Source organism: Condylostylus longicornis, unplaced genomic scaffold (assembly GCF_029603195.1).
Source record: "Condylostylus longicornis isolate FDR11 unplaced genomic scaffold, ASM2960319v2 ptg000030l, whole genome shotgun sequence".
Taxonomy (NCBI): Eukaryota; Metazoa; Arthropoda; class Insecta; order Diptera; family Dolichopodidae; genus Condylostylus; species Condylostylus longicornis.
Window position 1 is genome coordinate 10,053,769 of NW_026577999.1, and position 14,599 is coordinate 10,068,367.

The 14,599-nt window shown below is 22.0% G+C and overlaps 1 protein-coding gene across 3 annotated transcripts in view; it reads right to left on the minus strand.

Moving 5' to 3' along the window:
- LOC129607954 (alpha-tocopherol transfer protein-like) overlaps positions 1-14,599 on the minus strand; it is a 29,045-nt gene that overhangs the window by 5,911 nt on the left and 8,535 nt on the right. Inside the window, exon 1 of one of the 3 annotated variants that reach the window (XM_055519228.1) lies at positions 9,192-9,299. The exons of the other annotated variants lie outside the window; for them this stretch is intronic. The gene's annotated coding sequence lies outside the window, so the exon portion shown is untranslated. Of the gene's footprint in view, positions 1-9,191; positions 9,300-14,599 lie in introns of those variants that run through there. 3 annotated transcript variants of the gene reach the window in all.

The following is a 14,599-nucleotide window of genomic DNA, read 5'->3' on the forward strand; positions in this document are numbered from 1 at the left end:
AGTTCTAATAGTTTTTAATTTTTACATATCGCTTGTTTGGCGCAATACTGATATAACTCAAAACTTGCATATTTGAGAAAAATAAATTTTAAAGTGTGTATTAATTGATTTATGTGATTGTTGCAGCAAATGAGCGATATGTATAGATTTAATATTAAAAATATATTTAATTTTTCATAGTTGATTGATAGTTGATCTGTTAGACTGGGTACAAATTCACGTTTTACAATTGCTAGTTTGCAAAAAATAGTAAGATTTTGATTTTAACAGCTATATATTATGTGATATTTGATTTTCCTTCAACTTTATTTAATTTATTATTTAATAATTATTTTACAAAATTATATTTAAATTAAAAATATACTAATTCGTATATACATAATTTATTTGGAAATAGCATTTGGTGTTAGCTTTGTTGACTATTTTCATTACAAAACTTTCATAACTGGAATATTACTTATAGTATAAACACACGAGATTTTTAATGCCACTTGTTAAGCATATTGTTCAATTTTATATACAATAAACGAATTTTATGTATATATATATAACTAAATATAATAATATGTGTCAAACAGTATAAAATATACACTTATCTAATATGCACGAGTAATTACTTTAAATTATAATTTTTATACTTTAGATTTTTTTTCACCATATAATAGATTTTATGTTTAAAATGTGATTACCGTAATTTATGTTTTAAAATTTAAGCATATTACTTTTTAATTTTATTTTAATTAGCTTTACATTGTTTTTTTTTTTGTTTATTTTGTGCATATGAGTTAATTATTATTGTTATAGTAATTATAAACTTGTACATAATAACAAAATGTTTGAAGACAACATTTATACAATAAATAGAATTGACAATATATAAAACGATATTGCTTTGAAAATATGATTATACCCTCTCTTAAAAATTCATTTTTATGTATTATATGCACATAGGAGCACATAACGTGTTTCATGTCATACGCACATAAAGTATTTTTCATTGTTTATAACTTTTCAAACTACATACTTGTATTTAATAACATTTCTAAATTTATCTGATCGGCTTGGTCTAGTTAAATTAAAGTTCAACTATTCAACATATTTATATTGGAGATATGGATGCCATATTAAACATTATAAATTTTCTTCATATTTTCCGATATTACAAAACAAACGAAATTTATTCTATTTTGGCTGTAGTTGAAAACAAAAGGATTAAACTTACATACATGGAGAAAATATTCAATTGAAAACACAAAAATGAAAAATGCAAAAATCTCTTCTATAATTTATGTTATTATTTTACTTGTTTATAATACATTATATAACTGAGTTTTGGAATAATGTCAAACACATATTTTACATAAAAATTTCATATAATAAAATTTTTAAAGTAATCACAAAAGTAATGCTATTAATATACTACAAAAGTAGTATATACTAATAGTATAGCATAAATTTTTATTCACGAGTATATCACCAGTTTTGTTTTTTAATTAAGTAATTCTAACTATTAGAAATTTCGTACGAATATAGATTTTAAGAGCTCTACTGTTTCAGTAAAATAAATATGGTAATGAAGTTTCTTTGAAATAGATTTTATTTTCAAAATTAATTAAATAATTTAATATGTTATTTGTTAAACTCATTATTTAATTTGTTATATTCATGAATAATTGAAATATATATGATAAGAATTTTCATGGTTGATAAGGATTTTTTTTACAGGGATATTTTTGACAAGAGCTAATAAGTATTTGATTAAATTTATCTTATTTATTTGATTTGTGATAAGAATATAAATAATACTTATATATAATATTGTTTTATATACGAAAAAAAATTTAATTATATAAATATTTACATTAATTAAATACAAGAGTATTCAATAAAAAAAAAATATTTCACATGTTTACACGTTTATAAAATATTTTATTAAATTGCAATTATGCAATTAATCTATGCTAAATTTTATTTTAATAAAAATTAAATTTATGTAAGTTAAAATATGTGTTATACAAATAAATCTTTTAATATAAAATATATATATTTAGAATTTTTATTAGCAGGTGTCGCTTTTGTTCATTTTAACTTGAGAGACTTAAAAAAATAATTATAGCTTAAATAATAAAAATGCGTTTTTTTTTTTTAAATAAAATAATTACTTAATTAAAATTATTGTGAGAACTTGTTCAAATTTTATTCTAATCAAAATATAAAATTAATAACAAAGTGTGTGTATATATGTAAATATAAATATTAATATTATTATAAATAGGTCATTGCCAATAAACCGCATTTTTTATTTTTTACCGAGACTTGATTTTTATGCCGTCTCATGTATAAATATAAAAAAAAGCCTCTTTTATATACATACGTACATAAAAATTATTCTGTTCTAATATCTACGAATTTGTTATGATATATATAAATATATATATATATATATATAAATACATTTAATTTATGCAAAGAACTCCAATATAGTTTTATATGTATACTGTAAGTAAAATCATGTACTTATATAGTAATGGTCCTAAAAATAACTTGTCTGACAACTTTAAGATATATTAATTGTTAATAAAGTATTTGTGAGCGATAAGGTACAACAATTTGTATTTAACCTGTATTCAATTAAAATTTTTATTTTCTTAAAAAATAAAAAATAAAGTCGAAAAATTTAATGAATCTAAAAAAAAAATAACTTATATAAAGTAAAGAAAATAAAAACTAAAGTTTTAGTAAATTTTATTTATATTGTATAGGAATTTAATAACATTTGGATTAAGGCGAATAAGACGGAAATTTTTTTAAATATAGTTAATGTGCAATTCTGGGGAAGTTCAAAATTTTATTCTAGTTTTTAAAATAGAATTCGGTTTTATTCTCCTTTAATGTTGAAATACAATGTTTAAATTCTCCCCCTCCGACGAGATCATAGATTCGGTTGATTGTTTTTTTTTTATTGTAATTTCTTTGACAAAAATTATTGAACATATTGGAAAATATATTGAATATATTTTTATATTTCACAGTAAAATTTGGCGGAAACGAGGGAAAAATTGTAGGTATCTATTCTTAAACATTTTGTATATTATACGAAATAAAAATAAAATAAAAAACAAAAGGTGAATATTGTAAAAATGCAAGTTTCCTTAAATAATTTTAAATGACTTTATTTTAAGTAGAAGTGGCTAATGTTTTGCCCAAACCCATACGTTAAAATTTATATAATACATAATTATAATGATGGTAAAACTTATAGTGTTCTTTTACATAACTTTCAATGTATATATATATATATTAAAGCTAGTATACATAGGTTTATTTAATATTTGAAATAATGTACGTGTAAGGTTTTTACAATTTTCAAAATTAAAATTAGTGACTTGGTCATTTGCAATGTGTTAGTTAAATATCAGAAAAAAATAAGAAAAATTACTTGAAAATTTTACTTCTAGTGTGTTTTAATTATATTTTACTTAATTATTTGCACATACACATATTTGATTTTTAATTGCTTAATGTACAATAAAGACTTGCCATAATTTTAATTTTAAATTTTAAAGCAAATTTTTCACACAAAATTTTAATCTTCAAACAACCAAATATTGAAAACTGATAATTTTGTTCTTCAATTTGGTGTTATAATAGAAAAATTAAATTAATAATAATTGTTTCTGAATTATTATATAAAAAAAAAATCGTAATAATTTTTTTATGATAGTGCAAATGGAATTTTTTCAATCTATAGGTACTCATAGGAACATTACATTTTAGTTATATAATTTTTTTTATTTCTTTCATTGATAAAATTATAATGATTAACTATATGGCTTTATTTTTACGTATACTTAAAATATTTATAATTAATTTCCAATTTTGTTTATAACGCAGGACTAGGACAAGAATTTTTTATCTATACTTTCTTAAAATTCATTATAACTCTATGAAATGACTTCACAATTCGAGTCATTTTTTAAATTATTTTTGACATTTTATAAAGTGATTTGTCAAATTAATTATTAAATTTATATCAAATAATTTTAATTGAATAACAAAAAGTAATATTTTCTTTAAGTTAACTTTAGCAATAATAAAATAATTTTAACATGTATAACTTTTATATCATATCTCTGTCAACTGCTCTGTCAACGATAATGTCAACTACTGATCGACAAAAACTGCATTTGACCGCCACCAACTTGCAATCAATAATTTATGCGAAAAAAAATTCTGCACATCAACTTTCGTATAGAACTTTTGTATGCAATCGGTTGATAACTGGTTTATTAACAAATTATTTTTGACAATATGAATTTGACATTTTGCTTATAAATATTATATAAGTAAACAATATTAACTAATACCATTCAAAATTTCCATTTTGCAACAAAAATGAAATCAGCAGTTAAAAATTTTTTTGTTACAAGAATACTAAATTTTAAGAATACGACAGGCAATTGACATTATTAATTACGGGACATTTGTTGTTTGCATTATCGGCTACGCTACAAACGTCGACAAAATTGTTGACAACATTAAAATACATTATTGTTAACTGCAACATCGATTTAGGACGATTTAGAACAAAAGAATTCAAAGCGTATTTTACAATATTACTCGTAGTTACGCCTATAAATTAACAATTTTTTTCAAAAATCTTTGAGTTGCTCAAATCAAATCTTTTTATTCTTATTTTTAGTATTTTCCTTTGTAAAACAAATACCTACTTTTGTTTTTTTTTTTTGCATTTACATTACAATCATAACAACAACCTGTACTGTGTTTCTATTTTTTTTTTGTCTTCGTTCACATGATAAATGTTTTCGTATATCATACATAAATAAATAATTATATACATATATGAAAAAATATATAAATTATGTAGATATAATGATTATTTATTATTATATTTTTATATTCACATGAGCATACATATGTATACATACACATGTATATCATGAATATTATATGGACATTTTATGTATACATAAAGATACACGTAATAATTATGGTTACTATCTGATGATTACGTTATAAAGTGGTTTATTAAAAATATAAATGTACCATAAGTGGGAAACCCGTTTGACAGGGTACTGGGACTTGTTTATGCATTATTATGGAAAAACTAGTTAAAAATTTATATACAGATAGTATTTTTATTTATTTAATTTTTTTTTGCAAAAATGTAATGTACATATATTTTGGAAAATAAGATTATATCTGATTCAACAATTTTTCTTGTAAACGTATGTAAATATAATATATATGTATGTATATATTATATTTTTAAATAATATTGCATATTATCTTGTGACATCACATCCGCATAATTATGTAGAGGTATATGCTAAGAAATTGCAAAAAAACAAAGAAAAATGAAAACAAAGTTATTTTTTTTTTCTAAAGTAACATATAATATGTTAATATTACTGTGAATTTCTCCAACATATTATGATTTACAAGTTTTCGTTTAGAATTAATGTTTAATTTTTTTCCTGTGTAAATTTTAAATCTTGTAAGTTTTCTTATTGCCATTGTAAAAGTATAGACATGCAAAATGAAAATGTATGGTATGAAAATAGAATCATTTAAAGTAAATTTGTTTAAAAATTTTGGGCACTTGAAATCGTGAATGCATACATAGGTTTTCATGGAGTATATGTTCTGTAATTCAAAGCCTAAGAAAAATTCATATATTGAAGTCATATTGAATGTTTTTGATTCCAAAACGAAGACATATTATTGAAATTTATAAACTAAATTATAACAATACCGCCAAAATTATTATACTACTATGCAATTTAAGTACTTTTTCGAATTTTAGTATATTTGTTTGATTTTATTAGGTACTCGTATAATTAATTTCTACAGTAACCTTTGTAATAAAAAGCCTATTGAGTTTCAAACCAGCCTATTGTCAAAAGAGTTAATGACCTTTTAGGAAAAATAAAAAAAATAAATAAAAAAATTTTTATTATATTCTTGTTTAAGGACTCCAAAACAATCAAAATATAAAATAATTTTTTAATTTACGTGAATTTTTCAATTACGACTAAAAAATATCAAATTAAAATTTAAATAAAAAATTTCCGTTCCAATGTATTAAAATTTTCCATTCAAATAAAACATAAAATTAATTTTTAATGTTGAATACAATTTTTTATTTATAACGAAAATAAATTTCAGGTCATTAAAATATTAAAAACTTACAATATAAAATATGTACACAGCAATTTTATCACAAACAATTATCATCTTGCATGTACTCACATATCCAAAAATGCCAAAGGAAATTTTGTTAATAAAAATTATATATAAATAGAAAGAATCTAGTTTGTAAAGAAATAAAAAATTCCCGCCATCTATTAAGAAAATATAGAATTATAAGTATATGTATGCATAGTTAATTTTCTTATTACATTAATGAACAAGTTTTGTATATTTATACCTACATATTTTACTTGATTACCTTGTTTATTTTTACATTATTTTCATTATCACATCTTACATAAGCATCTTAATAGAATATGGTGAAAAAAATAAACGGAAGTTCGAGCTAGTAGGATATAAATAGAATCCTGGAATTTTCTTAAATTTTAATAATTCTTAATTATTTTCATATTATTAAAACAGTTATAAATTTGATGATTTTATGTAATATAAATTTTTAGAGAATAGGAGAAGCATTTGAAAGTACCTAGTATTGTAGTTTGTTTTGCAAAAAAATTTTTCTATGATTACATTTTTCGCATAAACACAATTTATATTTATATACTACTTGTATAATATACAATATATAATATATATATTATATATACTTTTATATTTGAATTTGTGTATACACAATATTAGCCAATTATCTTTGTTCGATATGCTATATAGCAAAAATGAAATATATACAAAATATAGTATTGATCGTATGTAAGAAATTAAAAACTTGTTTAACTTAAATTTGTAATTATTTCTAGATAATTTTTTAAATGAAATTTTTTAAGTTTTTTTTTTTTTTTCCAAAAAATTTTTAAAGAGAAAATCTCTTATATTTTGAGATTTCTATAATGTAATTTGCATGGCAGGTGTTCACAATTACCAATCTAAGATTTTTATGATTATCTATGAATGTAAAAAAAAAATAAAATAACAAAAATTAATTATAAAGTTGAAAAGGAAAAAAAAATCGTATAAGCTATTACAAATCAACTGAAAATTAAAATTGTTATATAATGGGCTTCTTTATTTGTTATTTCAAACTATTTATAATTTGTATGAAATGTTGAATTTTGTAATTTATATACAAAGTGATTTTTCATTCACAATAATATTAAGCGTCAGGTATGCTTGTATTTGAACTATAGCTTATAACACTGTTGTTCGGATTTGATATTTATATAAAACAATGATACAACTATGCATGAAAATTTCATTTCATCTCACTTAGTGAATTAAAAGTTTAAAGGCAAGGTACATAAAATGTATGTACTTTGCCTTCAAATGATATTTTCTAAATGATGTAGTAAATATTAAATATGTAACAGACTTCAATATCGTAAATATTTTTACGATATAATTACGATATTTATGATATCGTAAATATATTAAAATTCTGTATTTACTCATACCGTATATTGAATATTTTTATTGATATAAGGACGTTTTTATATCTATTTGTTTTGTATATAAGAATGGTAAATTATTGATTTATTAGGTATGTTCACGAAACTGCATTCAATTTTAATTAAATTGTATTAATTTTTATATATACTTTGACATTGTCAAAAAATAACTTAGGTATTTTTTAAATCAAGTTATTTTAAAACTAGCCTCGACTTATTTTTTAAAATTATTAAAAACGAAAAAATTATAAAAATCAAGTTATTTTTTAATTTTGTCTTGTATAAAGAAACCTACATAATAATTTTTAAAATTTTACGTTTAATATTAAAAAAATTAAATAAATTGCATACATATAGGCGAAAATACCTATGCGAATACATTTGACTTGTCCATAGGAATGAAATAAACGAATTATTGGTTCAATATCTTTTTAAAAGATTTTTCAATGTCTTTTAAAAAAAAAAGTATAAAAATGGATGTTTTTATCCCGCAACGTGTAATTTTTATGTTTTAAAATTAAACAGGCATTTTTTTATCGCTTACTTTTATCGCAGAAATGTAAAACTTGTTTTAGTGCGGCTGATTATTATAGCTTAAACGTCATTTAATTGTTGGGATTTTATAGTAGGTAAAATTTTCAAATATAGAACAAAATAAAAAAATCTGGAAACCAAAAAATGGTAATTAAATTTTTTTATGTATTTTAATAAATTGCTAATTATGTTTTCTTGCATATCCGCGATGATTTTCTAAAAAACAAAACCGACTGAATGCACTTGTTCTTGTGTTTATTTGCAATTGTATGTATATAGGAATACCTGCTACGCAATTACGTGCAAATCTACATATATGTATAAAGAGTCTCAAGGTTGTGTATTGACTTAATTTCATGCCCCTTATTAATGTAATTTAATTTTTGTTTTGTTTTTCGTTAATTATTTTAGTAGAATGAATAATAAATTTTTAATTTTCTTTATTTTCGATAAATATTTTAGAATAAATCAAAGGTTATAATTTAAATGTTTTTATTTTTTTTTTAGTGAAATTTTATAATATTGTAAAAAATAAACAAATTCAATTGAATAATATAATAAGTGTAGTGTGTGCGTAATATAATTAAGTAAATTTAAAAAAAATAAGTTCAAAATGTCATAAATTGTGGATGATTTAGATTTTAATTTAATTTTATGAATTTAAATAATAATAAATAGTCCAATGACTTTAAGAATTCATTTTTAAAATAAATAAGTAAATTAATTATAAGAAGCTGAATGTGGTAATTAAAATAAAAATTTGTACTAAACTTTGATCGTAATTTTCTTTCTCAAAATTATTGTTTAATTCTCTTTCTATATTTTTAGTATACATATAAATGTAAGACTCTATAGTTCCATGTTTGTAAGCATATTTAATTTTGTAGGCGATTTTCTATTGAATATTAACCTTAAGAAATTACATGTTAATCAATAAAAGGAACTTAAGCCTTGTACATCTTTTACCCTTACAAATTTACAAGTTTATGGCTAGTTACTTATGACTAGAATAAAGGAAATTTAATAAATATTTCAACTTACTTGATTTTAAAATATTTTCATTTATTTTTAATGATTTTGTATTGTATATGTTAGGGCTCACACTTATTTCAAATTTAAAAGGGTTTCAAAATTTGTTTTATATTTTGAAATATATGATTTTATTCCGTTATATTCAAGTACCTATTTACACCTTTAAGTTCAATTTAAAATTAAAAAAAAAATTGAAAAAAAAATTTTTAAAACTTTCACGTTGTTGTTGCAAAGCAAAAAGGAAGAATTATTTTTTTTTTAAAATATTAAAAAATAAAAAAACAAAAAAAAACTATAGTTGAGCTTTGTACTTTAAAATTTTAACATTTTGATATCAGACAATCAGGTTATGCTTTGATAGTTTTGGAATTAAAATATTTACGAAATTTTTTTTTGGATATGAATTTCAGGTTCAGGTATATGAGTTTCAAGTTGTAAATTGCGATACTGTTAAAAAGCATTTTGTTCAAAATATAGAATCTTCAAATTGCTAAGTTTCATATTTAATTTGCTTTCCTCTGGGTTCATTCAATTCAATTCAATCAAATATTTTAATGTAGTTTGATCGTAAGTTATGGAATTGATTTGCAAGAAGAACTTATACATAACCCCATCGTAATCCTCATCATTTTATCATTATGATTTTCCAAAATTTACAAAATTAATTTTCTTTATATAATACAGAGAAATTAATGAGCGCAGAAGGTACAACTTTAATTCTGGTGGTGTGTGAACGAATTTTTTTTTAAAGGTGTTCTGTAGAATTAAATTTTCAATTATTTTATTTGCCAAATGATTTCGAATAATTTATAATCAATTGTGTTTTCATTTATTTTGCAAAATATTAAAAAAATTTTTCACAATTTCTAAGTATATATTAACAAACAAATTATAACAAAAACAAAAAATTCTACTTTAAAATCAATTTTTAAATATAATTTAAAAAAAAAAATTGAAAAGAAAATAAATATTGAAAAGTAAATGCAAATATAATGTAATTGAGTTGATGAATTCAAAGGAAATTTACAAATTCAAATTCAATATTTTATAAAAGTTGTGACCGTAAACACATACATACACACACATATTTAAATATATACTTAATGAATATGAAATAATTGAAAAAATAAATTTCTAGAATTGTATGTTAATAAAATTTTTAATATAATTTAGATTGTAATTAATGCAAGTTTCTTGTTGATTTAATTAAAATTATGTTCTTTGACTCATAACGCTTTAAAAGAAAAAATTCATTTAGGTGTTATTAAAAGCACTTCTAAAATTATATGTTTAGGTAAGTATTTCACTAATAATTAGGGTTTTTTCCGTATATTAAAAACATTATAATTAATTTTATCCTTATAAAATATTAATTATGAACATTATATATGTATATGTACTTATTAAAGATTAGAATATGTATAATAACTTTGATTATAATAAAATGGTAATGATATAATTTTTAAATTTCATATATACAGGGTGTGAATCGGTAAGGAGTGCAATATATAATACGTCATCGTTTAATGTATTAAAAATGGGTAAAATTTTTGCTTAGAACTAGGTGCCAAATCTCAATGATGACTCAGTTACAGATATTTTCAAGAATTTTTACTAGCTCAAGCTTTTTTGCTTATAACTTTCCTTATGGAAAAGGTACAGAGTTCGCACAAACAATTTTTGAAAGAACTAGTAAAGCGATTGAAATCAATACATATTTCGTATTTTATATACTTTCGGAATACCAAGAATTTTGAGAAAAATCCCGGTTCTTTTTCGAAAAATAATTCGATAATTTCGTAAGAAATTTTTGAAAATTTTAAATGATACCCTCTAAACGATGATACCCTAAAAGATAGCATATAATATTGTACTCTTTACTGAATCACCCTGTATATACAAGAATTTTGTTATAATTATTATTAATTAGCATATTTATATAAAATAATTAGAAGTTTTTGTTAATTATTTTAATTACTAGAGTTATTAATGTATGAATAAAAATGGTAACAATGGCTATGATTGAAAAAAAAACTCTTATAATGAAAAAGAAATCATTATCAATAAAATTATTTAATTGTAATTTTAATTTATTAAGAAATAACTTCAAATGTTATGAAAAATTATTGATTTTAAAATTTTAAAATATTTGTTTTTAGGTTCGGAAGACAAAATTATTACCTTTTAAGTTTATTACTATAATTAGAGAAAACTAAAGATCTTATAGGAAATATTTGGCTAATACAATTGAATTTGTTAAAATTATTTTAAGGAAATTTTAATTTTTATATTTTTACTTTCTATGTATGTATGTATATACATAATGTAAATCATTTAAAAAGAAAACTGAAATAAATAAAAAATTGTGTGTATGTGTTTTTTTTTTAATTATTTAAAAAAATTTTTAATGATTCATATAAGGTAAATTTGAGAACTGGTTAAAAATATGGATTAATTTACGTCTTTTAAATATATAAATATATATATATATATAGAACCAGTTTTAAATATAATTGTATATAATTGATTTTAGTATATATATGTAGTTATCAAAATTTAATTGTACAATTATTTTGTATTTACGTAAGCTTTAAAAAACATGAGATGGAATTATATTTATTTGGTAAGTAAAAATGGACTTCAAATACTATAGAAATTAATTTTGTTACTCATTATAAATCTTTTCAATTTTCTTTTTTTCACAAAATTATATTATTGTTAATATAAGTAAGTAAGTATTAATGTCTACGGCAAGCTGGTTGGTCATCTATCTGTTTAAGATCCCAATGACGCACAAAACTGCGGTATGGCTATCTACGATATCATGCACAAACCCTGTGCTCCTAAACCCCTAGGCAATAGGAAAAAAAGTATTAACACTATTCCTACCGGGCCTGGCCAAATGCCCGTTTTTAGATTTTCAACTGGAATTTCCTACATTCAATGTAAGCGAATCGCCTTTGAACTTTATGATTTTTCCTCATATATATGTATATATGATACATTTTTCAATATTCACTTATTTTTTTATTGTTTATTTTCTGAGAAAAAATTGTAGCCTGTCTTACTTACCACGACCGGCCTATTGACCGGTGGTACGATTGTAATAGTTTTTCTCTAAGACTCAATGCCAAAACTATAAATTTGTTACAAACGAAACAGAAGATAAGCAAAGAAAATCAACCAATACCTATCGCAACTTCAAGTACAAGTTCCCGTCAACGGAAAACATGTGAGATAAGATATTGTAAAGATAATAAGACGAATAAAATCTGAATAAAATGTAAAAAGTACGTATGCGGAAAATGTACAGTTGAGAAGCCCATTTATAACAAGTGCGACTGGCTACTGGTCTGCATTCAATATTGAAAAGTATAAGTTGTGAAAGACCGGTAATTTGACCGGCCGCGTTAGCAATAGGTATACGTGAATTTTCGGTAGGAATTGTGTTAATGTATTGCATAAAGATTTGCACTGAAAAATGTATGTAGACCAAAATGCAACTGAAATTAAGTTAAAAAGAACATTCACTGATAGTTTAAAAAGAGACCGGGTAATAACGTAAAATTGACATTTCTGTTAATACTTCCGACTAATTTGGCAAAATTGTATTGTGATCCACATTGGATCTTAAAAATTTTCTTCAGAAGCTTAAACACATAGTGGTTCGTATAGCATTTATTTACACTTCTAATTCATATAATGAATGTCTGCTAAAAATTATTTGTTTTTCCTAAATAGTAAATTTTTCTTTTATATTTAGTTTACTGTATAAATTTTCATCATCGTACACTGTATGCATATTTTTTTTTATTTCGTTTATCTTATAACATTTTTTATTTATAAGGAAAACAAAATAAAATTTTAAAATCATTGACCTGCGACTAAATAAACAAATAGTTTACAAGATACTTGAACAGAATTTAATCAATTTAATATTATTTTTAATTTTAATTAAGCACACTAAATTGTCGAAAAATCGCAATTGAGAGAATTTATTGAGTTGAAACGGGCTATTTTTTTGTTTTTTTTTTTTTTTTGTATAAAATCATTTGTTTTTGAATTTTGCAAATATCAATAAAATCTTTAAATATTTACAATATTTTTTTTTTAAATCAAATCCTTTGAAATATTTTTGATTTTTTGAGAAAAAAATTCAATTTGTGCTTGCAGCATTATTTCCTCTCTCATGAATTTCTTTCTTCCTTTTATCTCTCATAATACATAAATTCTCTTCTTGTTATTTTAGTTTGGGTTTCGTATATACCGTTTTATCAAATTAATAAAACTTTCCACTTCTGAATCTAATTGATCTTTAATCTGTTGGGCCGCATTATATTTAAATCTCTAATAATATCATGTTTACAGCTTAACCAATCTGTGGTTATGTTAAACAAAGTGGGTTTGCCTTATCTGTCACCAAAGTTCAATATAACAGCAGAGTGATCTGAATTCAAATCCAAATTATCTTCCAAATTTTAAAAAAACTTGGGTAAAATCTTTTTGGAGATAAAACAAATCAATAAAATCCGGGATTTCGTTGGTGTCTGTAGGAGAATAAGTCGAATAAGTCGAACTTAATGAAGAATCCTTAATTTTCTATTCCTGGTTGAAGTTTTTCTTTAGCTCCAATCTACATGTTTGGCATTTTCGTTACCTTCCTTATACATAAAGATCTCGGGGGGCAGTATACTAAGGTAAACATTGATTGCTTAGTAAACTTAGTTTTAACCATAATAAGTGAAGCCTCAGACCTCTCTATTTTGTATTCTTCGTTAAGTTTTATGGTTTCCTTAACAAAAAATACCAACACAAATTCGAGAAGAAAATTTTTTTTAATTTTTCTGCCTTTAACTCGTTCCTTTAATTACGTTATTCATCTGTTCTGTATTATTAGTGTAATAGGCACAATCCTTATTATTTAAACAACTACACATATGTATTAGTCAAATGGGAACTCAAATGGGAACAAAAATATTCAAAAGTAAATTTTTTTGCAAATTTAATTTTAATATTTTGTCATTATAATGTACTCTACTATTGTGTATCCATACTTAATTTTTATTAACTCTAAAATTTTACAGATTAAAAAAACAAAACAAAAAATAATTTTTTAATGTAATATTTCAAAGTTTCTTGGTTGTTACCTAGTTAGTTTACTTACTAAGCTTACTATATAGAGGTAGTATGTACTGCTAAGTATATAATCAACAATATTTACGAGTATAGTTAGTAAAGAAAAATCATATAACGTAACGTAAACATTTTCATGAAGTAAAGCAAAAAAAAAAAAAAAAAAGAAGAAAAATGAAAAATAAAAACAGAAAATTAAAAGATTGCGCTGATGGCTGGTTTTCTTGTAAAATCGTACGTTATTTTTTTTCCTCTTTTGTTTTTCTTTTTCTTCATTTTTACTT